This window comes from Dipodomys merriami, unplaced genomic scaffold (genome assembly GCF_024711535.1).
Source record: "Dipodomys merriami isolate MVZ:Mamm:240054 unplaced genomic scaffold, mDipMer1.0.p SCAF_328, whole genome shotgun sequence".
NCBI lineage: Eukaryota > Metazoa > Chordata > Mammalia > Rodentia > Heteromyidae > Dipodomys > Dipodomys merriami.
Window position 1 is genome coordinate 156798 of NW_027204804.1, and position 26864 is coordinate 183661.

The 26864-nt window shown below is 54.9% G+C and overlaps 1 protein-coding gene across 2 annotated transcripts in view; it reads left to right on the top strand.

The window, feature by feature from the left end:
- Positions 1-690: 690 nt before the first annotated feature.
- Positions 691-26864, top strand: part of LOC138841699 (serine/threonine-protein kinase SBK1) — a 40317-nt gene continuing 14143 nt past the window's right edge. Inside the window, exon 1 of one of the 2 annotated variants that reach the window (XM_070042478.1) lies at positions 691-1406. The gene's annotated coding sequence lies outside the window, so the exon portion shown is untranslated. Of the gene's footprint in view, positions 1407-19239; positions 20029-26864 lie in introns of those variants that run through there. The other variant, XM_070042479.1, reaches the window with a different exon arrangement.

Genomic DNA, 26864 nt, shown 5'->3' on the forward strand with positions numbered 1-26864 from the left:
CCATGGTCTCCTCTTGCCTCTCCCTGATTTGTTTTCCTCTGTCCTGGGGCTCCCAAAGCAGCTAGGCATGGTTGTGAATTGTGGCATAGCTGAGGAAGGCTGAAATCCCGCGCATAGCTGGTACTCTAGGCTACCTGCCTTCAAAGACCCCCTTTTCTTATTTTTTCTTTCTTCCTTGTCTCTTTCTCAATCACTCAATCAGGGCACTGCTCCTGAGCTTTTGTACTTTCAAGGCTAGCACTCTACCACTTTGAGCCACAGCTCCACTTCTGGTTTTACTGGTGGTTCATTGGAGATAAAAGTCTCATGGATTTTCCCGCCCAGGTTAGCTGTGTCCTGCGATCCTCAGATCTCAGCCTCTTGAGTAGCAAGGATGACAGGCGTGACCACTAGGGCCAGGCCTACTTGGCTTCTTGAGGTGGCCAGAGACATCTTAGCCAGAGCGCAGTCTCTGTGCTGCCCAGAGATGCCCAGGCAGGAGGCGGCTGGGTTGTGGGGTGGGGTGGGGGAGACCTGTTGGGGCAATCCATGGGGGAGACACAGAACCAAGGTGCCACCCTTGCTTGGCACGCTGTGGCCTCCAGGCTCTGGCACAGAAGGAGTTAACCTCCCGGCTCCTCAGCGTGCGAGTGTGGAGCTATTAATACCCACAGCCCAGCCAGCCCAGAGCCGCCACTGGAGCGAGCGAGCCGAGCCAGAAGCAGCAATCTGTAGTCATTGCCAGCCCAGGCAGACCCCAGGGTCAGAACTAGCCTGGGAACAGCGTGGACACGGCGCCCGCCACACCTACCCCCCCATCTACCGTCACCCTCGGGTCTCAGCCTGCTCCCCTGGAGGCCGCCCATGCCACCCTAGCGGGGGAACAGCAAACTTTCTTGGTGAAGTGGGCGGAGGAGGAGGAGCAGAGCGCTGGACAGACTGATGGACAGCAAGACAGATCACCTCCAGGCCTGTCCCCCCAGTCCTACCTCCTACTGACAAGCAGCCGTGAGATCGGCCAAGGGGAGACACAGGCAAGGTGGACATCCGTCCACCTGCTGCCACCTCCCAGTCCCCCCCCCCAGCAGCAGCTGGACGCTGCTAGACCGGAGTTCCCGTGAGAGAGCCTCAGGCTCTTCCTCCACCGAGGCGACGGGCAACCGCTGCGGGAAGGCACAGGTGGCAGGTGAGCAGCAGCAGGGGCCTGAGGCCGACAGGCTGCTGACTCTGGAGCGCAATGGCTCGGGGACCCCTGCCCTGGCCAGGGATGGTGCGGCTGGGGTCTCCAGTGGTCACCCCTGCCCTGTCCTGGAGCTGCCTCCCGCCTGGCCCCTGGGCTGTGGAGCCGATGATGTTCCAGCCTTCTGCTTGGTCTGTTTCCACCGGGAGGAGGAGGAGGAGCTGCTGGAGGAGGTCCCACTGCGCAGGTCAGTGCCCAGTGCCCGGGGTGGCAGGGGTGAGGGCAGGGCACCGGCTCAGCCCTCCCTCCGGGCCCACTTACCCATCTGTCTGTGCACTCTGCCATCTACGCCCACCTCTCTGCTGGGACTCAGATCTTGGGGTCACATAGCCATCTCCCTCTCGCTCTGGTCCCCAGTGACCTTCCACACTGGGAACCTCCCATGGCTCTTCTCACTCTATTTCCCTGTCTTTGCTCCCAGGGAAATGCTCATCATCCTTCCTTTCCCCTGGCTCCCGTTACCTAGGCCCAGCTGGGCTGCCTCCTCTTCCAGGAAGGCCTCCGGACATCCCAGGTCCACCACCCCCAAGAACACCTTCTCTTGTGTACTGCATGGGCACCTCACAGGTGCTCAGTCTTTGTTTAATTAATGTGTGTGTGTTCATGCTTGTGCGCATGTGTCTACACCCAAGAGAAATGAGAAGAGAGAGGCAAGGAAGGTGCGATCGCGGGCGAGGGTGTGTGTCATTGTGAATGTGTGTGTGGGTTTGCGGAAGTAGTTGTGAGCTCTGGGCACCTGTGTGAGGAGAGGGCTTGTGCCCGGCCTGGGAGGAGAAGCTTCACATCCCGAACATAGTTCTCTCCTTTGCTGGCTCTCGCTGTGGAGAAGCCCAGCTCTAGCCAAGTGTATTGCCCAAGCTGTGGGCACCGGCCCGGGGAGCGGTGGACAGTGTGACAGGGGTCACCTCTACTCCAGCCCGCTGCATCAGCACTGTGTTGGGGAGGGGAGACACACTAAAGCCCCTCTAGACCCCTGAAGAACAGAAAAGCGGACTGTGGGTGTCTGTAGTTTGGACCAGATTCTGCTGACTCGTGTGCTGGCCCCAGGGCCTTTGGCTTCCTGCCATCTTCCTCTGTCTCTCATCTGTGACGTAGGATGATGCTCCTGGGTCTCCCAGGTTGGTTGACATCACAGCACACTGAATGAGCACCCAAAGAGCACCAGCCTTGTGCGGTCCCATCCCGTGGACAGACACCACAGATGGGGTACACATGGGTGTTACAGGCGGCAAGATGCACGCATGCCAAAGAAATGGGGGCTGGACATTGGTGGTTCATGCCTGTAATCCTAGTTACCCAGGAGGCTGAGACTTGAGGATTGTAGTTTGACACCAGCCTGGGCAGGAAAGTCTGTGAGACTCTTATCTCCAGTTAGTCACCATCAAGAAGCCAGAAGTGGAGCTGTGGCTCAAGGGGTAGAGTAGCTAGCCTTAGGCATCAAAGAGCTCCAGGACAGTGCCCAGGCCCTGAGTTCAAGCCACAGGACTGGCACACACGCACGCACACACAAGAAACTGGATAGGGATGGTGGAGGACCATAGGGGGCTGTGTCACTGGCCTGCTGGGTGAGGGTTTGATCTACAAGCCGTGGAGCCAGCAGGCCAGCAGGAGAGCTTGAAGCAAACAGGGCAGCTTCAATGATTCAGTGAAGTTAGAAGGAGAAGCCCTTGAACTTCAAAGCAATGATCTCATCACGGTGCCATGATTCTCAGAGTGGGACTTACAATGTGGAAGGAAGGAAGGAAGAAGGAAGGAAGGAAGGAAAGGAGGAAGGAAGGAAGGAAGGAAGAGAGGGAGGGAGAGGAGGGAGGGAGGGAGGGAGGGAGGGAGGGTTATGGAGAAACAGCACTAACCTCCTTCAAGCTATTAAAACACACATTCCCAGGCACTGCCTGGAGTCTGTTTGGCCTCAGGTTTTAAAAGGGACAAAAATGTGAAATCAGTCTGAGAAGGCGTCTTAGTGGTAGAGTGCTTGTCTAGCATGCATGAAGCCCTGGGTTCAGTTCCTCAGAACCACATAAACAGAAAAAGCTGAAAGTGGTGCTGCGGCTCAAGTGGTAGAGTACTAGCCTTGAGCAAAAGAAGCGCAGGAACAGTGCCTAGGCCCTGAGTTCAAGCCCCAGGACTGGCAGGGGAAAAAAAAAAAGTGAAATGAGTGCCCTTATGTCTCTCCCATTCATGAAGGACTCAAGCAAGCCAGCATTTGGGAAAGCCCAAAATGCCATAGAGCCTAATGTGAATGAGATCTTGCCCCTTTTGGTCTTCCTCCCTCCACCTCCCATCTCCAGCTTTGGGGACCCTTCTATTAAGGCCCCTGGGACTCCTGTCTGAGGGGATGGTGGTCTGCATTGGCAGAAGCTGATCTCCAGCCTAGCTGGTGTGCACTGGCCCTTTAAGGCCTAGGGAGGGGCAAAGCCAGACTGGGCAGAGACAGTGACCGCAGGTGCCAGGTGGTAAGGCTAAAAATACTGAATGATGCGGCTGGCCAGGCTGCGGGGAATCAGGCAGCGCTGGCTGAGGAGGGAGAGAAGGCTCGCTAGTGGGTTTCTGCTGCTGAGAGGCTTAGGCGGGGGGCTGAGGGAGGCTGGGGGGGACGGAGTAGTCTGTGGCTATGCTCAAAGATCCCTACCTAGCTCTTCCCTCCCTTCCCCAGCCCTGGCGTTCTCTAGATAAACACCCGGCCATCCAGCTACCACCTTTAGGAGCCCCCGAGACCAGCTGATTCTGTCACACCCTGGGGACTTTGGGGAAGTCGTTTCTCCTCTTTGGGCCTCTGGGAAACTAGGGTTAGAAGCCAGGCACCAGTGACTCTTGCCTGTTAATCCTAGCTATTCAGGAGGCTGAGATCGGAGGATCACCATTTGAGGCCAGTCAGTGAAGCTCCCAAGATTCTTTTTTTTTTTTTTTGATCAGCCATGGGGCTTGAACTCTGGGCCTGGGCGCTGTCTCTGAGCTCTTCAGCTCAAGGCTAGTGCTCTATCACTTGGACCATCGCGTTACTTCCTGTTTTCTGGTGGTTCATTGGAGAGAAGAGTCTCACGGATGTTCCTGTCCAGGCTGGCTTTGAACCACGATCCTCAGATCACGGCTTCCTGAGTAGCTAGGATGACAGGCGTGAGCCACCAGCGCCTGGCTTCCTGAGACTCTTATCTCCAATGAATAACCAAAAAAAAAAAAAAAGCTAGAAGTAGAACTGTGGCTCAAGTGGTAAAGAACTAGCCTTGAATGAAAAAAGCCAAGCAAGAGAGTGAGGCTCTGAGTTCAAGCTCCAGTACACACACACACACACACACACACACACACACACACACACACACACACACACACACACACACACACACACACACACACCATGTGGGGCAGAGTCTCTAGCAACAGAGGCAATGCATGCAAAGGCCCAGTGGCCAGTTCACCCATTTGTGGATTGAATGAGGTCTCTGGGCCTGGGTGCTGAGGCCATAGAGCCTGGGCCCCTGACACAGCCCTAGAGGGACTCACAGCCTCATGGGACCCAGCAGCTCTGGCGTGAACACGTGTCACAATGTGTTTCCATGCAGGTGTGAGCCAAGGAAACAGCAAAGCAAGCAGGACACAGCTGCCTATTTGCTGCAAATGTGTCCTCACAAATGTCACACACACACCCCCCACTACCTGCCAGCCACCCGTGCAGGGTGTGGAGATGCCCGCATGAAGGTGGGGTGAGCTGCTGTGGCCGTGAGGCTGGAATGGTGAAGGTTCCACGCAGTAGACCCTGGTGTCCAATCCTGCAAAGTCTGGAGGAAGCTGGGGGGGAGGGGGAAGGGGGAGGGGGCCTCTGCTCTGCACAGCCTTTCAGCCATCCAGGCTCTTCTCATCTTATGGCTATGTCATCACTCAGGGCCTCCCAACTCTCCCCCCACCCCACCCCCACCATCCTCTGCCTCCAGCTGGTAGACAAAGAAGAAAGAGGGGAGACCACAGTTCGCTTATGAGCCAAAGCTAGAAATTACCATTGGTCAGAACAGCTGGCTGCTGTTGCATGGGAAGCTGGGAAATGTAGTCCAGTGTGAGAGCCTCCTGGGGCTGTTGTGAAAATAAGACGCCTGTGAACATGCACCTGGCCTGTAATACATTCCCTTGAGTTCTGGAAACGGTTGCCTATAATTCCAGCTACTCAGGAACCTGAGATCTGAGGATTGTGGTTCGAAGCCAGCCCGGTCAGGAAGGTCTATGAGACACTTATCATCAGAGAAGCACCAAAAAGCCAACAATGGGTGGTGGGGGGCGGGGGGGGGGAGATAAAGGCTCAAGTGGTAGAGCACTAGCCTTGAGCAAAAAAAGAAGAGCTAAGGGACAGCACCCCGGCCCTGAGTTGAAGCCCTAGCACCAGCACCAAAAGGAAAACAACAACAACAAAGCCACTGTAAAGACAGCACTTGGCGTATATAAACAGGAATTTCGGCACTCAGTAGGGGAAGGCATCCAGGCCAAGAGGACAGAAAGGGCAGGGCAGAGGCCAGCTACAGGTTAGCGAGTGGGGAAAATAGTAGATGCATGCAGCCAGGCCAGAGAGCAGGCTAAGGACATTGACAAGGGGGGAGGCGGGAATTGCCCGGATCACTTAGGCCTGGACTTGTAGGCTAAGGAGAATGGATTTTGTTCTAGGTGAGGTTGGGAAGCCTTTGGAAGCTCTTAAGCGGAGAAGAGGCTGATTGGCATTTTAAATCATCCCTCAGGCTGCTCCAGGGAGGATCGATGGCTGCTGGACCAGCTTGGATATAAGACACCAGTGTGGCAGTGGTGGTGGGGGTGGGGCGCAGAGCCTGGCTGGACAAGGAGCAAGAGGCCTTCGGCTGGGCTGGGACATGGCCTGGGCCTGGGAGCTTGTGCAGGAGTAGAACTTGCAAAGTTTACGTTAATGACACTAAAGAGGTGGACATTAGCCAGTTGCCAGTGGCTCACACCTGTAATCCTAGATACTTAGGAGGCTGAGATGTGAGGATCAAGGTTCAAAGCCAGCCCGGGCAGGAGAGTCTGTGAGCATTTTATCTCCAATTAACAACCAAAAAGCCCAAGTGGAGCTGCGGCTCAAGTAATAGAGCGCCAGTCAGAGCACAGAGACAGTGCCCAGGATTAGTGCGTGTGTGTGCGCACACACACGCGCGCGCACGTGGACACACACACACACACACACACACATGGGGAGACTAGTAGCTCAAACCTGTGATCATAGCTCTCAGGAGGCTGAAACTCAGAGGATTGAGATTCAAAGAGGATTGAGGTTCAGAGGACTGAGACTGAAAAATTATTGGTATTCCATCTCTAAAATAACTGGAAAGCACTGGGCAGGTAGCTTAGTGGGAGAGTGCTTGCCTAGCATGCATGAAGACCTGGGTTCGATTCCTCAGTACCACAAACACAGAAAAAGTTGGAAGTGGCGCTGTAGCTCATGTTGATAGAGCGCTAGCTTTGACAGTGCCCAGGCCCAGGCCTGGCAAAAATAATAATAATAATAATAATAATAACTGGAAACCATCCGGGCTGGAGGGCTGGAGGTGTGGCTCAAGTGGTAGAGTGCCAGCCAAGCAAGCAGAGTAAATACAAGGCTTCGAGTTCAAATCCCCAGAACTGGCAATTTTTTTTTTTTTAAATGGAGGAGGGGGTGGCGAGTTACAGGAGGAATTATTCAGCTACAGAGATGCTGAACACCACAGAACCGTAAGAAGTGAGGTTTAGTGACATGGAAATGGAAAGTGACTTGGAGAAGACCAAATATAGGCTGGAGCGGTGACTTCCGGTTAAAGATGGTAGAGCGACCACACCCATCTACCTCACTGTGTCTTCAAGCCCTATGAAAAGGATGGGGGTGGCCAGGTATGATGCCTCACCTCTGTAATACCAGCTGAGCAGGGGGCAGAGATCGGAGAATAGTGTTCTGTGACTGAGCTCAGGCAAAAGCTTGAGATTCCCGACTTGAAAAATAACCGAAACAAAAAAGTTTGCGAAGACGGAGCTCCTCAAGTGGTAGAGAACCTGCCTAGCAAGCCTGAGGACTTGAGTTCAAATCCTACCACTGCCTGTTAGGATCCATCACAACCATCTGAGGGGACCACACGGAGGCAGGCGGGCACAGGAGAAAGATTATTATAAGGTATATTAGAGAAGCCCTATCTCCCCAGGGAGAGGACACATATGGCATCTGCCCCGATCTAGGTGGGTAAGAGCTCTGGGGCTAGTCAAGTGCGCAGGTGGATCTGGGTAGGAGAGAGGCAGAGGCCAGCTGTATGGCGGGAACTCAGGGCAGGGAGGAGTTCTTGTCTGGGTGGTGCTGAGGATCAAGGTGAGGAGGATGCTAGCGCTGCGTGTGTGTGTGTGTGTGTGTGTGTGTGTGTGTTAGCTTTCTGTCACTAGAACGAGTAACAGATCATCAGTGGAAGACACCCAGGGGCAGCCTCACCCTATAACCCAACACCTGCTGTCCATTGGTCCATCCAGACTTCCATTCCTGAGGCCCCGCCCCCTGACCTCGGCCTTCCCCCAACAAAGCCACACTGAGGAATGAAAAGTTCCAATGTGTGGATTTGGAGGAGATACTTTCAGAGTACAGGGATTGAGCTCCCTTGAATAATCCAGACTAAGATCCTTGACCTCAATCGCATTGAGGTAAAATGTTTTCAGGGGGAATTATTTAAGGGATTATGACAGGGACATTTTTTTGTTTTGGGGGGTGCGGGCAGGTCTGATTGTGCGTATGACAGCCTCACACACCAATCACAGGAGATGTGGTTGTCCAAGAGTATCTTGGAAGCTGGAAAGTTCGGATTTAACAGCGCGCGCGGAAACTGTCCCTTGGGTGAATGCTAACGTGAGAGAGGACAAGGCGGGGGACGCCACAGTGTACCCCACAAATCCCCCAAGGCGCCGCTGTATTGCTGGGAAGCAGGGTTAAACTGGCACTGAAAACAGGAAGATTGATTTAAGAAGGGCTTTAATCCTGAAATGCCTTTCCCATGCCACACCGATGGCCAAGCCCCGCCCGCCCGCCCCCAGGACTGGACGCCCAGCCAGAGAGGACTAAACAGCAGAGGGTCAGGGCTGGAGTGTGGGGGTCCCTGGCGCTAATGAAGAGGGGGCACTGTGTATCCACCTGAGGAATTATGTAAGTGCTCCATTCAAAGTGTCTCCATCCCCACGACTGTACCCCAGGACCCCAGGTATCTTACTCTCCTGGGACCCCAGAAAAGTAACACGGGGTGTCAAGTCTCCGCAAGTCCCAGGAGACTTCTCTGGGGTTGGCTGCTTCCATCTCTGAATACTGCAACGAGGAGTATCTGGCTACCACTTTCTACGTCCTCTTTGCTCTTCGTTTTTCCTGCCCTGTGTAGTTGCTGCCCTTGCAATTGTCTTCTTTTCCATCACTTTTGGGAGGCTGTGATGGAAACCAGAGCTTCTGGCTTTTTGATGGCTAATTGGAGATAAGAGTCTCATGGACTTTCCCTGCCCAGGCTGGCTTTGTACTGCCATCCTCTGATCTCAGCCTCCTGAGTAAACTAAGATGACAGGCGTGAGCCCCAGTAGATTATACTATACACTATGGCTTGGGGACTGCGGTGTAGAAGGATCAGTGCCTGGGGCCACACTCAGCCAAGGAATCCGACCAGGTTCAGGGGCTGCAGGTGGGCCAGCTGGGGAGGGCAGCTTGGGCTTTCCCGCGCGGTCCCTTGGCGCGCCCTGCAGTGCGACGTGGCGGCCACCAGAGGGCGCGCTGCGCTCACGCAGGCTGGCTCGGGCGCCGCCTTCTCTTCTTGTTCTGAAGTTCAAAGTGGAAGGTTTGCAACCACATGCTCTTGGTTCCTAACGAAGGCTGGCAACTTCTGGGTCGTGTGGCAGCCAGGGGTGGGGGGATGGAGGGGTAGAAGCAGAAGGATGGCAAGTTCGAGATCAGCCTGGGCTGCATAGTGAGACTCTTGTCAAAATCCTTCTAAGATGGTTAATGGCACCCACCCTGGGCATTGCCTGGTGGTGTGGGAAGAGGCTTGGCCACCACCTCTGTCCCCCTCTGCTCCTTCTGCAGCCCCTCTGCCTGGCCCTGGCAGCCCTGAAAGAGACCCTGAGCAGACCCCAAGAGATGGCCACCAGATAACATGCACCTGGTAAGACCCAGAGACCCAGGGCATGGAGGTTATGCAGGTCCCACAGGAGGGTGACCTGTATGGATGAGTGTGCATGCCAGCCCTGGAGCTTGAACTCAGGGCCTGGGCCTGTCCCTGAGCTGTATCGCTCAAGGCTGGCACGATATCACTTGAGCCACATCTCACAGACTTTCCTGCTTGGGCTGGCTTTGAACCTCAATCCTCAGATCTCAACCTCCTGAGTAGACAGGATGACAGGCATGAGCCACCAGTGTCTTCCTGTGCTTTATTCTTTCCCTTCGCAGCCATCCCTGGAATGTACCATGTCTTGCTTGTCCCCCCTCTCTGCTCAGAGTCTCCATGAGGACAGTGAATTTTCTCTGCTTGGTTTATTGCACACAATGGGATGGGGGGGATCCTCAATATTTAGGGGCCAGGGTATAGCTCAATTATGTACCTAGAAGAGGTTAAATGTTTTGTCTATTGGAATAGTTGGTGTGATTTTTTTTTCAGTACTGGGGTTTGAACTCGGGGCCTCACACTTGCTAGGGAAGACACTCTACCATTTAACCACACTCCCCTTAAACCCCCCTTTCTTTGCTTTAGTCTTGTTTTTGTTTTGGTAGTGCCAAATGCTTGTTGCCCAGGGTCAACCTCAAATCATGGTCCTCTTACTTATGGCCTCCCTTGTAGCTGGGCTAAGAAGCTTACCATCACACACCTGGCTTTTCAGTTGAGATGGAGTCTCTTCCTAATGCTTTGTTTGGCATGGCCTTTGAATTGTGCTATCCTCCCAAACTTTGCCTTCCAAGGAGCTGTGATTACAGGCATGTATAACTACACCCATTCTGTTCTTGTGGTCTGTAACTCCCCCCCCCCAGGATGAGAGAGAGTAAAGATGAGTAAGAGAAAGTCCTTGGGACAGCTTGAAAAAGCTCTGGGGACAGCCGGTGGCCTTTGAAGTGACTGGAACTAGGCCTAAGAGAAAGTATGCCCTCGCTTGCCTTGTGGCCCTGGGCTCCAAGTCTGGGGTGTAGGCAGCAGGCTGCCAGAGCCAGAGTCCGCCCCTGTCTTCCTTGCTGGGCGATGGTTGTCACATCTGTGGGCTGTCCCAGACCCTGCAGGTCCCCTTCCCACAGCGACAGTACAGGTGGGTGGGTGTCTTTGCATACTGAAGCCAGCAACAACTGCACCTGCTCCCTTATGGGGCTTGTTAGAATCGTTCTGAAGGAGCCCAGGGTCAAGACTCCATTTCTAGCCAGGCACTGGTGGCTCACGCCTGTAATCCTAGCTCCTCAGGAGGCTGAGATCTGAGGATCGCGGTTCAAAACCAGCTCCGGGCAAGAAAGTCTGTGAGACTCTTAGGGCCAATTAACTACCCAAAAAGTCAGAAGTGGAGCTGTGGCTCAAGTGATAGAGCACTAGCTTTGAGAAAAAAAAAAAAAAAAACAACTCTTGGACAGCACCCAGGCCCTGAGTTCAAGCCCCAGGACTGACATCAAAAAAAGAAAGAAAGGACTCCGTTCTACACTCATCCCCTCAAATGCTCAAAGGGCTCAGAGCTCGGCCCGCTAAGGGGCGGGTGAGGGGGCCCCCTGGTGGCCAAAGGCCCAGGAGCCTCGGTGGTGGCTTCAGAGTCCAGTGCCAGCTGCAGACTGTGCCGATGGCCAGACAGATGCTGGTGCTGGGGGTACACGGGAAGCGCGTGGCTTCTGCTCCCCTCCCTCCATCCTGGCTGAACCGCCCCCCCCCCCCATCTCTCCACAGCCAGTGCGATTCAAGCCATTCTCGGGCAGAGACTAAATTAGCTGAGTGTGTTCCCTCCCACGAGGGGAGGCTTCTCCTCCCTGACTAATTAACTCACTTAATTAGGGCTTGCAGGTCGGCTCCACCCAGCTTTCCCTTTGCCTCCTCCCCCCCTCCCCCTGCCCTGTCTGCCTCCTCCTGTGCCCCCTTCCCCCACTCAACCAAAGTGGGAATGGAGTGGGTCTAGCCTGGGCCCCTCCACCCCTAGACCTCCGCTCTGCTCCTCCCCCCTGGCCCAGCATGCCAGGGGCTGCACCAATAGGATGTCTAGAAATAGGAGGGGGAGGGGCAGGAGGGTAACCAGATCAAATAGAACAAGTAAGAGAGTAAGAGGAGCTGAGTGGCCTGCACAGGGGAAGTGGCCATGGGTTCGAGTTCCTGACAGGCATGAAGAGAACTCACACTGAAGCAGCCTTGAGAGGTAAAAGGAAGCACACGCCTGTCATCCTAGCTACTCAGGAAGCTGAGATCTGAGGATCGTGGTTCCAAGCCAGCCCGGGCAGAGAAGTCCGTGACACTCTTATCTCCCAATAACCACCAAAAAGCCAGAAGCAGAGCTATGGCTCCAAGCAATACAGCTCTAGCCTTGAGCAAAAGAGCTTAGGGATGGTGCCCAGGTGCTGAGTTCAAGCCCCAGAACAGGTACCAAAAACAAACAAACAAAAAGGCCTGGCATAGCCAGGCACCAGTGGCTCATGCCTGTCCCCTAGCTATTCAGGAGGCTGAGATCTGAGGATCACAGTTCAAAGCCAGCCCAGGCAGGAAAGTCTGCGACTCTTATCTCCAATGAACCATCAGAAAACTGGAAGTGGCGCTGTGGCACAAGTGATAGAGTGCTAGCCTTGAGCTGAAGAGCTCAGGGACAGCGCCCAGGCCCAGAGTTCAGGCCCCATGACTGACAACAACAACAAAAAGGCCTGCTTGTTAGGTTCCCAGTGAGGGTGGAGGAGGGGAGGAGACAGCCAGCCTTGCTGTCTGGAGCTGTGATCTGGAGGAGGGAGGGACTGGTGGCTTGGGAGACGCCAAAGGATAATAAGCAGCCAGGAAGGACTCAGGGTGGCGTCCCTACTCCCCACTGGGAGGGGTAGAAGAGGCTGGCCTTGTTAACGCAGGTCTGCCTCTGCTTCCCTATCGGGAGTAGACCCTCACCTGCTGAAAATGCTTAGTGCATCCCTGGTACCTCACCAAAGTCTAGGGAAGAAAAGCATTTGGAAGGAGGGAGACCCAGTGGCCTTTTGCCTCCCTAGGAGCCCAAGCAAAGCAATTAGGCTGTGGAGGCAGCAGGCAGGATGCAGGCTAGACATGGAGCAGGACTTACCAGAAGTGAAGACTGAAAGGAGAAAGGTGATGTATGAGTATAGACTGGACTTGGGGAGGGGGATAGAAGGAGGGGGGGGAAACCAGTAGGCACCCACAGCTGAGGTGGGAAGACGCCAGCAGGAGACCTGAGTCCCCAGAAGGGCCTTGGCTCATGGTGCTCCTGTTTGTCCCCCCAATACCACACAGTTCCTGGCCTTTGTTTTCCCTTCCTGGTCATGGTCAGTCAGTGTTTTATATACATTGGTGTGATTAATGTAAAGTACCCCCCCCCACACACACACAATATCTGATTCATCTTCCAGAATGCCAAGACTGGGGCTATTTGTCCCAACAACCTGCATATTATGGGCAAGTGTGAGTAAATGAATGGTGAATTCATGCAAGAATGAATGCACGAAGCACACATGAATGCATGCATGCATGCATGAATGAATGCCTGAGAGCTCATTCATCTCTCCTCCCAAGGCCCCAAGAACAACCCCCAGAGACACAGGAGCTCTGACTCTGAGCATCTGAAAGTCTTTCCCTTTGCACACTGGGGGCTTTCTGAGATGCATTCGCAGGGGAGGGAAGAGCCAGCAAGGAAACAGTGATTGTGCACCGCAGGTGACAGGGAGTATAACTCCTACCGCGTTTTTCCATACTATAAACCCACATTTACAATAATACAGAGAGCTGGGGGTTGTAAGTGACGGAAACCCAAGTCTCTGACTTCAACACAAAAGGGACCTTTCTTTCCGAGTCAAGTCCAGAGACGCTTTCAGGCATGGCTCGCTCAAGAGGCTCAGAGGAGGAAAAGGCTTTCTGCCCTCCATCTCTTAGCCCTACTGCCTGCTACATTGGCTTCGCTACATTGATTCTTCTGGGTGATTGGCAACTCCAGCTTCACTCCCTCCGCCCTCTGGTGCTGTGGGGGACCCCCTCATCATCAGAACCCCTAATGAATAGTAAAGGTACATCAGAGGTTCCCAAGGGGAATCCGTGCATGCACAGAAGTTGTTCTGCGTGGACTCTGGGCTCTGCCCAGCCCACAGCATCCCAAGTGCCAGGCATTGGTGGCCAATCCTGCCAGTGACTCCAGAACTCCTCAGATATCACCAGGAGGGCCGGGGGGGGGGGGGGGGCCAGCTGCCCCGCCCCCAGCAGCTCCCACCAATCACCAGCCCTGGGTGGAGTTGCCCAATAAGAGCCTCCAGGCTGCTGCAGGGGGCCCGGGAGGGCGGGCCAGGTGGCTGTGGCCTGCAGCCGACACCCCCTTGCTGCTGTCCTCCAGTCTTGCTTCTCTATATTCTCCTAGCTGGAATCACCTGCTCGATAAGCGCCTTGTTACTGGCTGGCTCCTGGTTGGGGGGCGGGGGGGAACAGGGGGCGGGGAAGGAGGGTTCCAGAGAAAACCCAAACTAAACTAGGACATCATTGAAGCCAGGTCCCTGGAGAGGCATGCTAGACAGTGCCAGTCCCTGCCACGTGTCTGTGGTGATTTTGGTGACACCCCCCCCCCATGAAGGAACTGCCAGCCAATCTATACCTCCCTCTGGAAGGTTCTAGAGATGCAGGGAGGGTCAAGACCTATTCAGTCCTCATTCTGAGGCTTCTCCAGGAGACAACTGCCTCTCAGCCCTGGGAGCACAGGCGTTTGGCACTGGGGGAGGGGAGGGGAGGGGGGAGGCAGAGGGAGGGGCAGCCACGTGTCCTGCCCATTCCCAGTGCTTCTCAAGGGGACAGCCAGCCCAGGCCACTCGAAGTAGCTTTTGGATATGGCTTTTAAAAACACAGACTTAGCTGGGTACCAGTGGCTCACACCTGTCATCCCAGCTACTCAGGAGGCTGAGATCTGAGGATCGAGGTTCAAAGCCAGCCCAGGCAGGAAAGTCTATGAAACTCTTATCTCTAATTATCTACCAGAAAACCGGAAGTGGCGCTGTGGCTCAAGTGGTAGAGCACCAGCCTTGGGCTGAAGAGCGCAGGGACAGTGTCCAGGCTGAGTTCAAGCCCCACAATTGACAAAAACAAAAAAACAACAACAACAAAAATAAAACAAACCCCACAGACTTAGTCGGGCACCAGTGGCTCATGCCTGTAATCCTAGCTACTCTGGAGGCTGAGATCTGAGGATCATAGTTCAAAGCCAGCCTGGGTAAGAAAGTTCAGTGGGACTCTTATCTCCAATTAGCCACCAAAACAAACAAACAAAAAAGCCAGAAGGAGCTGGGTGCTGGTAGTTCACGCCTATAATCCTAGCTGCTCAGGAGGTTGAGATCTGAGGATCACAGTTAGAAGCCAGCCCAGGCAGGAAAATCCATGAGACTCTTATCTCCAATGAACCACCAGCTTACTGCACGTGGAGCTGCAGCTTAAAGTGGTAGAGCGCTAGCCTTGAGCAAAAGAGCTCAGAGACAGCGCTTAGGTCCTGAGTTCAAGCCCCGCAACCACCACCACCAACAGCAAAGCCAGAAGGAGAGGAATGGCTCAAATGGTACAGCGGTAGCCTTGAATGAAAAAGCTAAGGGACAGCTCCCAGGCCCTGAGTTCAAGTCCTAATACTGGCACATACACAGACAGACAAACACACACACACAATATGAAGAAAATCACAGACAAGTGTGAGCCAGTGCCGATCCCCTGCTAGAATCAATGTTCACATTTTTATCATATTTGCATCCAATCATTTTGCTAAAAAAGACCAAACATGACAGATCAGAATGAATTTCCCTCACACCCCCACCTCATCCCGTTTCCTGGATTCCATCCCCAGGAACAACCGATGGATGATTTTGGAGAGCGTTCTGCAACTTGGCTCATTTCCAACCCCAAGGAACAGAGAGAGTCCCCAGCTCAAAGCCACTCCAAGCGCAGCCCCGCAGCGCTGCCACGCCCGACACTGAGAGCAAGGCTCTGTTCACACCTGCCAGCACAAAGGAACTTCCCAGCAACACTGGCCACCCGTGGTGCTGGAGTTGTATCTGCCAGGAAAAGGGGGAAACGGGGGACTGAAATCAGGCTCACTGGAACAGCATGCTTTTCCACTTCACAGCACATCTTCCAAAACCAGATTCTAAGTTCCAGTGATACCACATGGTCCTAAATCAGACTGCCACCTTGGCTTTCTCTCTGACTCTCCTCGCATGCCGATGGACGTCCTGACTGGGCTAGTTTGCATCCTGGCTTTCTTGCTTTCATTGTACCCGTACTAGACTTCTGCCCGGGCTGGCTTTGAACCGCGATCTCAGATCTCAGTCCCCTGAGTATCTAGGATGACAGGCAGGAGCCACCGGCGCCTGGAAAGGCAGCATTGCTTAGAAACAGCTTGGAGTGGCTTACCCCTGGGTGGAAAAGATGAAGAATTATTATAGCACTGCACACAGCTGCCTTAGTTCCTGTCTTCAAAAGCACATTTGTGGGTTCGGTCCTTGGAAATGCGGGCTGAGGTAGAGTCAGAAGGATGAGTAATTTATTGGAGAAGAAACACTTGGGAAGGAGGAAAAAAAATGGGGGAGGGGAGAAGCGAAGGAGCCAAGGGGAGGCTGGGCGATACACAGATCACAGCAGAAAGAGAGAAGGAAAGTGTGTCCCCACCAAGCCCAGGGGAGTCCTGCCCCTCCAAGTCCTAGATGCGACTGACTAGGGAAAGCTAACCCAAGGGAACCCGGGATGGGTCACAGCTCCGGCCCTTGGTGAATAACATTCTCTGAAGTCAGAAGTATGGGTGTGCCGCCCCCGGGAAGGATCGAGAACAAACAACTGTAGCATCGCAAATTTCTGCCTTAGTTTCTCTCTTCAAAAGCATGTGTGGAAGCCAGGGGCTCCCCCCGCAATCCTAGCTCCTCAGGAGGTTGAGATCTGAGGATTGAGGTTCAAAGTCAGACAGGGCAGGAAAGTCTGTGATAGCCTATCTCTAATGACACTGTGGCTGAAAAGGTAGAATGCCTGCCTCGAACTAAGGGACAATGCCCAGGCCCTGACTTTAAGCCTTAGTACTGGCATGTGTACACACACACACACACACACACACACACACACACACACACACACACACACACAGCCTCCTTAAAGAGCTAAGATTACAGGTGTGAGCCACCAGCACACCTAGCCAAATTTGAGTCTTGACATTGGTAGGACAAGGAGATGTGGAAGAGGAGGGAGACACAGGGAACTGTTTTGAGAGTAACTTATTCAGAAAGTGGGAATTATGTTCTCCACAGAGAGAACTAAAAGTACAAAGGCCTAGAAGGCTGAGAAGACAGATGGTCTGTAACAGCCCAAGGTCAAGGCCAAAGAGCGGTTCTCAGATGCTAACAGCCACGAATCCCAGCATAAGAAGGGCACATTTTATCCAGCAGAAAGCTAAATCTCTTGTGGACGAACAATGCAATCCAACTTGTAATTTTTAGCGCTGACAGCACCAAGGACTTGGATTGTCGGGAAAAAAAATGGGTTTAAGTAGAAGGGAGAGAGGCAGGCTAGGAGCTAAAAAGGTATTCTCTACTGTAACCCTCTGTATAGTGTCTTTACAATTAAAAAAAAAAAAAGGTATTCTCAATCATCTGGATTGCCAACCCATAGCCTGCAGACCCTGTTTGTGCCAAAGCTCTCCATATTTCTGAATTGGGAAGTCATTTCTGAATTGGGAATTTAGTTTACACGGCTCAACGTTGGAAGATGTTATCTTCAAATTTATCATTTGCATTAGATTTCCTGATTTAGTTATTATTTATTTATTATTATTATTTTTTGGTCGGTCATGGGCCTTGAACTCTGAGCCTGAGCACTGTCCCTCAGCTCTTCAGCTCAAGGCTAGCGCTCTACCACTTGAGCTACAGCGCCACTTCTGGTTTTCTGGTGGTTTTTTGTTTGTTTGTTTGTTTGTTTTTTTGTCGGTCGTGGGGCTTGAACTCTGGGCCTGGGTGCTGTCCCTCAGCTCTTCAGCTCAAGGCGAGCACTCTACCACTTGAGCTACAGCGCCACTTCCGGTTTTCTGGTGGTTTATTGGAGATAGGAGTCTCACAGTCTCTCCTGCCCGGGCTGGCTTTGAACTGCGATCCTCAGATCTCAGCCTCCTGAGTAGCTAGGATTACAGGCGTGAGCCACCAGCGCCCGGCTTTTTTTTTTTTTGAGGTAAGAGTTTCACGGACTTTCCTGCCTGGGCTGGCTTTGAACCATGATCCTCAGATCTCAGCCTCCTGAGTAGCTAGGATTACAGGCATGAGCCACTGGCGCCCGTTAGTTATTATTTATTTTGTGTGTGAGTAAGTTTGCCATCTCTAGGTCTAAATGCTCTAGAAGCATCAGGAGTGCTTGGGAAGAGGAGGTTGAGAAGGGGCTGGTGAAAGATTAGGAAAAAGAGGGGAGATGCCTAGTGTGTTGGAAGTTTCTTCATTGATGATGATGATGATGATGATGATAATGATGATGCTAGTACTGGGGCTTGGACTCCGGCCTGGGTGCTGGCCCTCAGTTCTTTTGCTCAAGGCTAGCTCTCTACCACAGCTCCACTTCTGGCCTTTTAGTGGTTAACTGGAGATAGGAGTCTCATGGATTTTCCTGCCCAAGCTAGTTTTGAACGATGACCCTCAGATTTCAGCCTCCTGTGTAGCTAGGGTTACAGGCGCAAGCCACTGTCCCCTGCTTCTTTTTATATCTGTTTGTTTTTGGCCAGACCTAGGGCTTGAACTCAGGGCCTGGGCACTGTCCCTGAGTCTCTCTCTGTGTGCTCAAGGTTAGCACTCCACCACTTGAGCCACAGCACGACTTCTGGCTTTTCCTGTTCATGTGGTTTTGAGGAATCGAACCCAGGGCCTCATGCATGTAAGGCAAGCACTCTACCACTGAGCCACCTTCCCAGCCCTTTCATTTTTCATTTTTGAGTGTGGCCACAAGGGTGAGGGGCAGAGCAGGGCGTGCTGTTCTCTTTGTATCCATCCTCCTCTGTCCTCATCCCCCACCAATTTCTGGTTATCAAGCAAAGCTCCTTCACGCCCGGGTGGCTTTGTATATGCTGCTGTCTGTGCCAGGAATTCCCTTTCTCTTCTTCTGTTAAACCGGGTTCATCCCTTTCCCCCCGCAGAGGTGGCAAAGTCCACCTGGGCTGTGCAATGCCCCCCCCCGGACCCCAGCTTACAACCTCTTCTCGTAGCAAACTGGTAGTTCTCTGAGGTCTGGAAATGGTACGGACGGATGCCTGATGGGGATGGATGGACGGACGGATGGATGGATGGACAGGCAGACTGGAGGTGAAGCGGACGCCTATGGAACTGGAGAGCTGGGATGTGTCTTCCCTCCTGGAAGCAGATCCAAGTTTCGCCCTACAAAGCCCTTGGCAGACACAGTCTGGGGCAATCTGGCCTCCGAGGGCCAGGCAGCTGGACCAGGTGACCCTCTGACGCTCCCCCGAGTCCGGCCTGGCCTCGTTCCCGCCCCCCTCGGGGGCTCTGACCTAGAAAAGGCGGGGGTAGGGGTGAGGATGGAGCGGGAATCCACGGGCGCTAGGACCCCGCGCGGCCGGAAGGCGGGTGCGGGCGCCGCGCGGCCTGCGGGGCTCCGCGATCGCGAGCGCCCACCGCGCGCGCGGCTGGAGGGGGGGAGAGACGGGGCGGCCGTGCGGAGAGCGCGCGCATGCGCCCGGGGAGCGCGCCGCTCAGGCAGTGCGCGTGCGCCCGGGGCGCGCGCCGCGCGGGGCGGACAAAGGGGCGGGCGGCGGGCGCGCGCACGCGGGCGCGGGCACGGGCAGGGGGCGGAGCCGCGGGCCCGGCGGGCAGGTGCGCGCCGGCGGGAGGGCGGAGCCGCGATGCCGCGATGGAGCGCAGCCCGGGCGGGCACCGGCGCTGGGGCCCCGGCACCGGGCGGAGCGCGAGGCGGATCCGCAGCCAGAGCCCGCGCCAGGCTGGAGCGCGGAACCGCAGGGCCGGGCTGGTCGTAGCGGCGGCGACGGAGCCCCCCAGCGGCTGAGGGGCTGTGGGCCCAGCTCCCGCCGGTGGCCAGGGACGCCGCAGGCCCCCCCCTCCACTAACCCACCGAACCCGGGAACGCGGGGAGCCCCCCCACCAACCTCATCCAGGAGCCGGCGAAGCCCCCCAGGAAAGCGGGGGGCCCCTGGACCCAGCGCACAGCGAGCTCCCGGCGGGGGCCGGCGGGGGCTTCGCGCACTCGGCAGGCAGCGACCCCCGAAGACGCCCCCCCCCGTCCCGCCGGAGCCCCCCGCGACCCCCGGCTGCGGGGCCCGCACTCGAGAGCCTGGCCATTACAACTGCACACCTCAAGACCCGAAGACCCCGCTCAGACGCCCCTGGCCCGGGGGAAGGGGGGCGTCCCAGCCCTCCCCCAACGCTGGTCTTCGGACACCCCAAATCCAGGGACCCGGGGACAGCCAGAGATCCCCCCCCCACACACACTCCCTCAAAAGCAAGAACCCTCGGGCAGCCCGGAAAGCCCGGGACGCGGGCCACCGAGCCCCTCGCACCGCCCTGTGCACCCCGGTCCGTGATTGTGGTGCCCTGAGCCCCCTCGGGCCGGGCTGACGAAGATCGAGACGGCGCCCAGACCCCCTGCCGCGGCGTCCCCGCGCCCCCAGCCCAGGTAAGCCGGGCCCAGGTGTGAGGGGCGGCAGGTGAGTGGCCGCCGGGGTCCCCGGAGCCCCGCAGGTGGGGAAGGAAGTACTGGGTGCGCGCTCCCCCTCCCCAGCGTCGCCATGGAGCCCGGCTTGAAGGACGTCTCTTTGTGTCTCGCTTGGAGGAGCCGCCCCCTCCTCCTCTCCCTTCCCCCACTGGAGCCCCAAGGTTTGGGCGCAGCTCCCCCACACCCCTAACCCCCCCCCCGAAGGAGTGGTGATGGAACCCTTGTATGGTGGAGAGGGAGACCAGGGTGAGAATCCCCCTTCCCCCCGCCCAAAACTCAGTGTTGGACCCCGGTCCTATCTACACCCCCTCCTCCCAAGGCCAGGTTGAGTTCTCCAAGCGAAGTCCCTCCACCCTCCCAGGAAGGAGATTATTCAGGGGTGTCCACAGGTGAAGCGCCCGCAGTACGCGGTTCTGGTGACCACTGAGGTTTTTGGGTGTGTGCCTTTGTCTGGGAGGCAGGGAAGGGGTGTGTTAGAGAAAGCCAGCGGAAGCTCTTCTTCTCTTTGTGACTCCACTACCCACACCCAGGTCGCAGTGTGGGGGGGTCTCCACCCAGACTCTACTTCTGTGCTCCCTGCAGGACAGGGAGGGGGCAAACCCTCCCCCAAAATGAGGTGGTAGTTTCTGGAAGGGGAGGAAGCCATTTCAGGGCAAAGCACTGTTCTGTACCCCTGTGTCCTAGGGACAGCAAACCCCAGCCTGTGTCCCCCCTCCCCACTTCTGACCTCCCAAACACCCAGGGACAACTTAGGGTTGGGCCAGTGTGTCCCCGAGAACCAAGGACACCTTTAGGGTCTTGCATTAGCTTTCCTAGTTGCCTCAAGGATCTTTTCTTGAGGTCTTTCATTCCATGAGGTCCTGAAGTCCAGGTGGAAAAGCTAGGCTACCCCCAAGGGCTATTGTACCCTTGTAATCCTGAGAAGGGGCTGCTGGGATCTCCCCCCCCCCACCCCGAGTTTTCTCTGAACCCGCTGCAGACAGGCATTGGTTCTGAATCCTGTTGCTAGGTGAGCACACGGGCTCAGGAAAGCAGCACCTGGCAGCCAGGGAGTCCACCAGGAGGTGCTTTGTTCATTCCATTCATTCAAGCCTCTCTCTAGTGTTGTTCTGATGTTCTGCCTACTGGAGTCAGGGGCCTTTTTCCATTTCATCCTGACTTCCTGACCCCAGACCCCTGGGCTGCTTGATAATTGGTTAGGCCTGTGAAGGTGGACCTGATCAAGTCTAGCTGTGTAGCTCTTCACCCTGCCTATGAGCTACCTGATCCCTGTGCTGGACTTGAGGGCCCTGAAGCCCACAGCACTGATGCCTCTTCTCCCCTACTTCTCAGCCCTGCTGTGGCCTTCCCACCTGCTCTGGTATTGACCTAAGGTGGGGGTGAGGCCAGCGGGAGGGGGGAGGGTGCTTCAGGTCAGATAGCTCTTAGCCTGTCCTGCAACTCCAAGGACAGTTGAGGCAAACACCTTCGGCATGGGCTTTTGGGGGAGGCAGCAACTCCTAAAGTCTGGGTGACCTTGGAAAAGGGTGGCATTTCCCGGAGAGAATGACAGAGCCAGCTGCTCACTCTGTGGCCAGCGGGGCGGAAGTAGATTTGAGTTGGATGGAGAGAGAGCCGTGCAGGTGTGCCATCTCAGAAGGAATTCCCTTCCTCAGTGGGTGGGAGCCTAAGATCTGTCACAAACCCACAGGCAAAGCAGTGAAATCAAATTGAAGAGCAAAGATGGGAGTTCCTGTTATCCAGGAAACCCATTAAGAGTCCAATGGGAGACTGGGAGGAAGACCTTTCTTCCAGTCTAACATATAGAGTCCAGACTAAAGTAACTCAGTAGCCCTGCCCCGTCCCCCTCCTGATCTTCTAACAACCCTGACCTACTCTAGGCTTGCTTAGGAGCAGCCTCTGCCTCCCTCTCCCCTTTTGATTTGATCTAGGCTGGCACCTAGTCAAGAGGCGGATTTGATTGGTCAGTGGCTAGGTGGCTTGGGGACAGTGGCATGTGTCTCCACGTGCTCTGAGAGTTTGCCTGCATATCTAGACTCTGCATTTCAGGCGGCCTGGGCTGTCCTGTCCCAGCCACATGGGCATTGTTGAATCCAGTACCCAGCATCTTATATATTTAGCCCATGTAAAACAGCCCAGAGATGCATTTTACAGATCCAGTTTCTCACCTGTCTACGTTTGTTGTTAGTTCAAAGAGTTCATGTTCAAATGTTGATCTGGAGGGTCCTTCTGAAAAAAAAAAAAATCAAAGGATGTGGCAAACCTAGGCCAGAGGCAAAGAGCGTTCACCTTGTTTAGACAAGGCACAGACCCCTGCAACAGACCCCACCCCCTCCCTGCCTGTTCACTTACTGATGTGACCTGCTGGCCTCCACGTAGAAACCAGTGTAGATGCTAGAAAACTGTTTGCTCAGATTGATCTTCATCTGTGTTTGTTCTCTGCATCCCACAAGACCAGGAGAGAATGTAAACAGATCAGTGTCCATCTGGGTGTTCAGGGCTGGGCAGTGATGTGAACCTGATGTCCCCTCTTTTTTTTTTGGTCGGTCATGGGGCTTGAACTCTGGGCCTGAGCACTGTCCCTCAGCTCTTCAGCTCAAGGCGAGTGCTCTACCACTGGAGCTACAGCGCCACTTCCAGTTTTCTAGTGGTTTATTGGAGATAGGAGTCTCAAGGTCTTTCCTGCCCAGGCTGGCTTTGAACCATGATCCTCAGATCTCAGCCTCCTGAGTAGCTAGGATGACAGGCGTGAGCCTCTGCACCCAGCTGATGTCCCCTCTTGACCCATTTCACACCTTACCCTGTGCTAAGAATATTCAGCCACCAAAGGCCTGTTCACTATGTCACCACCCAGGAGCACATGTCCTAAGGTCTGAGCCCAGGTTTTATGGAGGACTGTTGAAGGAGGACTGTTGTCTGGGTCTCAGAGAAAAATTGGACTACAAGTTACCTTGGTTATAAGCTTGTTCTGACTTTCTAGGACTTAGTTCAATATGCTGGTGTAGCAGAAAGGGTCTGAGCCTAGATGCAGCTGTCACTCAAAAATTCTGAGATAGGGGACATGACTTGGCGGTACAACTTGCCTAGTATATGCAGGGCCCTGGGTTCTACCCCAGCACTGCCAAAACAAACAAAAGACTTTCCCTAAACATTAATTCAACCAACAGCTCTTGCCACGTAGATGGGCTGGGATCAGGTGGCCAGCACTGGATGCCAGTCACTGGGCCTGACCCTGGAAGAAGTTGTGTCTTCCTTCTGGATAAAGATCTATGTAAGCCTGTCAAGAGATAGCAGTGACCTGGGGTTAAGAGCAGAGGCTCTGGATCCTGCCTGAGTTTATACTTCACTTAGCTGCTGTGTGGCCTTCAACAAGGCTCTTAGTCTCTCTGCACCTCAGATTACTTATCTGTAAAAGCAAGATAATGGGATGGAGGTGTACAGAGAACCTGGGACAAGGTCTCCCAAAAGAAAGAGAGCATGAGAGAGAAAAAGAGAGGAAAGGAAGGAAAGGCAGGAAAGAGAGAAAAGGACAAGAGTCTGAGTTCACAATGCTTAAACGCACAGAGCTTGCCCTACTGGTGGTTTTGATGAGGGCTCAAGGCTGCTTCTGGGGCCCCTTCACCTTGTCCTAGAGCTCTGTCCAAGGTGGTTTCCCTGGTCCAGTCCTAGTCCTGTTCCCTGGGGGGAAAGCCCTGTCCGCTCCAAGCCAGGCTGTTTAAAGTAGGACCTGCTGGGCCTTAGTGATGACCCTACATTTAGCCATGACTCCTGGCCTGGGCCTCCTACCCCTCTGGAAGCAATACCAGGCAGCCCTGAACCCGTAAGTGCAGTAAAGTCCCCGTCCCCTGTCCCCTCTTCCATCCCATGGCCACAGCAGAGTGAAGACAGCTTTCTTGATTTCTGTCCAAAACTGGGACTTGGCCTCAGTATCTAATGCTTTCACTCACTGGCTGGCGCTCTACCATCTGAGCCACGTCTCCCAACTCTCAGACTGAGCTTTCTACTTCAGCCCCCATTACAAGAAACCACGCCGTTAATTTTGAAGTTAGAAGGAAGCTGTTGAACAATTTTCAGAGTCCACGCACTGGACCTCATCCTATTTAGCCCCTAGGGTGGCTTTACATTAAGCCCAGAGCAGCAAGTTGATGTGAATCTGGCATCTACCTTTAAAAGCTCTGTGGGTTTGAATCCTACCCCCACCACTCCCTACTATGACCTTGGACGAGTCAGTAAAGTGGGTCTGGGGGCTCTTGCATCCTAAGATGGGTAGAAGATGCAGGGAGCAGGTACCACGCCTGCCAACAGCACCACCATACCACTACTGAAGAAATCTGGCTCCCTCCTCCGACCCCCTCCCGTATGCAAATGAGCTTAGCCCAGGCCAGGAGACCTGCTGTGACTTCCCACTGCCCAGCACTCCTTCTCTGTGGCTTTAGCCATTCCCTGAGAGGCAGAGAATGTTCCAGCTGCCTCTGTGGGCTGGGATGTCGTTGAGGGGCTGGGATACAGGACAGAGGTAGGTTGGAAAGGACAGGGAAGCCTCATCCCTCTGGTCAGACCCCAGAGCTGTTGTACAACTCGAGTCCTTACCCCAGGCAGCCTCCCTGGTCCCAGCAAGAAGGGCGATCTGAGCCTCCAGTGTCTCTGGGAGATGCAGGGGCTGCAGTTAACACCCTAGGTGTGGAAACCCTCTGTACCCCACTGTCAGGGGGGGCTCCTCCTCTCTGTGTCTCCAGTCCTCACCTGTAGGAGATGATTCTAGCACTGGTCCTGTAGGGTTGTTGATGCAGTTGGTTCAGTAAATGAGTGTCTGCTGAATGACGGTCTGTGAATTCATTGTGTCCACTGAAAGTTCCATATTCACCCTGGAAGGCCTGGATCAGAAAGGGAATGTAGTCCCCTTTTTAGGGATGAAGAGATGGGAGCTCACTGAAAGGCTTTACTGGGGCCTTCCCGGAGCACGGTGTAGAGTAGTCAACCCCAAGGCGCCTGGGTCTCCAAGAGCCAGGCCCAGGATGGAGTCATGTGTTGCTTCACCTGGCAGGGCCCAGTATACAGGTTGCCTTCAGGAAGGGTTTGCTCAGGTCGTGGGTATGTCATGCATTTCATTAAGAGTGAAATCCAGGTCCTTGAAGCCCTAAAAGACTGCCCTCACTTCTGCCCTGAATTTTGCCACTCACTCTCTTGCCTGCCCAGCAATGTGCCCCCCCCTCCCCCGCAAGCTCTTTGCTACCAGGAGCTGCCTTGGGCCCAGGGCTCTCCAATAGACCAGAGGGTGAGGCTCAGGGCTCTGCCTGCTCCCATAGGCCTAGCGGCCTGTTCCACTCTGGGCCCCAGCTGCGAGCAGGCAACAGCACAGACTATTAATAGGCAGCAGGATGTGCCCTGGGGAAGGGGCGGGCTGCAGTAGCTGGGAGGGGGGACCAGGGCTGGACAGAGGGAGCTGCACACACAGCACTAAGGACCTCAGGCGGCCCTGTGGGGACGTGGGATCCGTGGCTTCCTCCTTCAGTGTCCTCATCCGGAAGATGGGTGGGGGTCAGGTGATCACGGTCCTGCTGACTTGAATGGGGTCAAGGGAGAGATTTAGTCTTCGTGGATGGAATAGAAAACCCAGCTCTCCCAAAGTCCCCAGTGAAGCAGGGCTAGCCAATAAGCTACTAAGCATCTGCCCTGTGCTGGGCACTTTAGGAAATGCCCATGTCATTCTCCCTGCAGCCTGCCATGCCTGGTGGACATTCTCAGCTCTGTTTTCCAGTTTGAGAATATTTTCCTCTCCCTCCTCCTCCAAACCCAAACAGGCCGCTTGGTGGGCCATGTATGTGTGTCTAAGGCTCACAGGGAAGGGGGAGACCCGGTGTAGACCTGGCAATCCCCCCGATGGACGTAGGAAACAATGGACTGCGTGAAGACTTTTCCCAGAGAAGAGGGTCATTGGGCCCTGAAGAGTAAAAAGTGCTAGATTAGCTCATCTCACAACACTAAAGAGCTCCGAAGAAGTGGAGTAAGATTCTTAGGGACAGTGGCAGAGGCCAGGGCTCCTCAAGGCACTTCTGGAGCCTTGATCTGGGGCGGAGGGCTAGGCCTTGGGCCCTTTCTCCCTGGTGGTAAGCCGGAGCATCCACATGTAGATTCTGCAGATCCAGCACAGAGAGCAGGGACTTGTGGGAAAGTGTGAGGCGGCAGACGCAGGGGGCCAGTCTGGGACACCTGTGTTGAGGACACTGGGATGGCCGGGCTTCCTGAGCACAGGCTGACCCGCTGTGGAAGGGCAGGGCAGCCACTGGGCCCATGTTCTCCTGCTCCCTGAGGCACAGCCTTCATGCAGAGAGGGCAGGTGGGCAGATCTGACTTCTGGCACTTTCCTCTGATGGCCCTGCTCCACTGCGATGCCTAGTTCCTTTTGCTTCAGTGACGTTTTGTTCCCCCCCCACTTCTGTTCTCTCTCGGCCTCCCCTCCTCTCCCCAAAGACACAGCTGTTCATTCACCCTGCAGATATTTACTAAGCGCCGCTCTGTGCTAGGCCTTGTGTAGCTCCAGGGGGCACAGCTGGGAAAGAGCCCCTGCCCTCTGGGTGCCTAAGATCTAGCAGGAGGGTGCCGTTCGTCCTCGGTGTTGGAGTCGGGAGCTTATATAATCCATCGAAGGTGATCTGCACTGCTGGGGAAATGGAGCAGGGGACAGGGAAGGGAGGGCGGGCAGGAGGCAGCTCTGCAGGGGGGCGGGGGAAGGTGTCATCAGAGCAGAACGCCACCCAGAAAGCAAACCGGGTGGATGTGGAGGGAAGAGCTGTCCA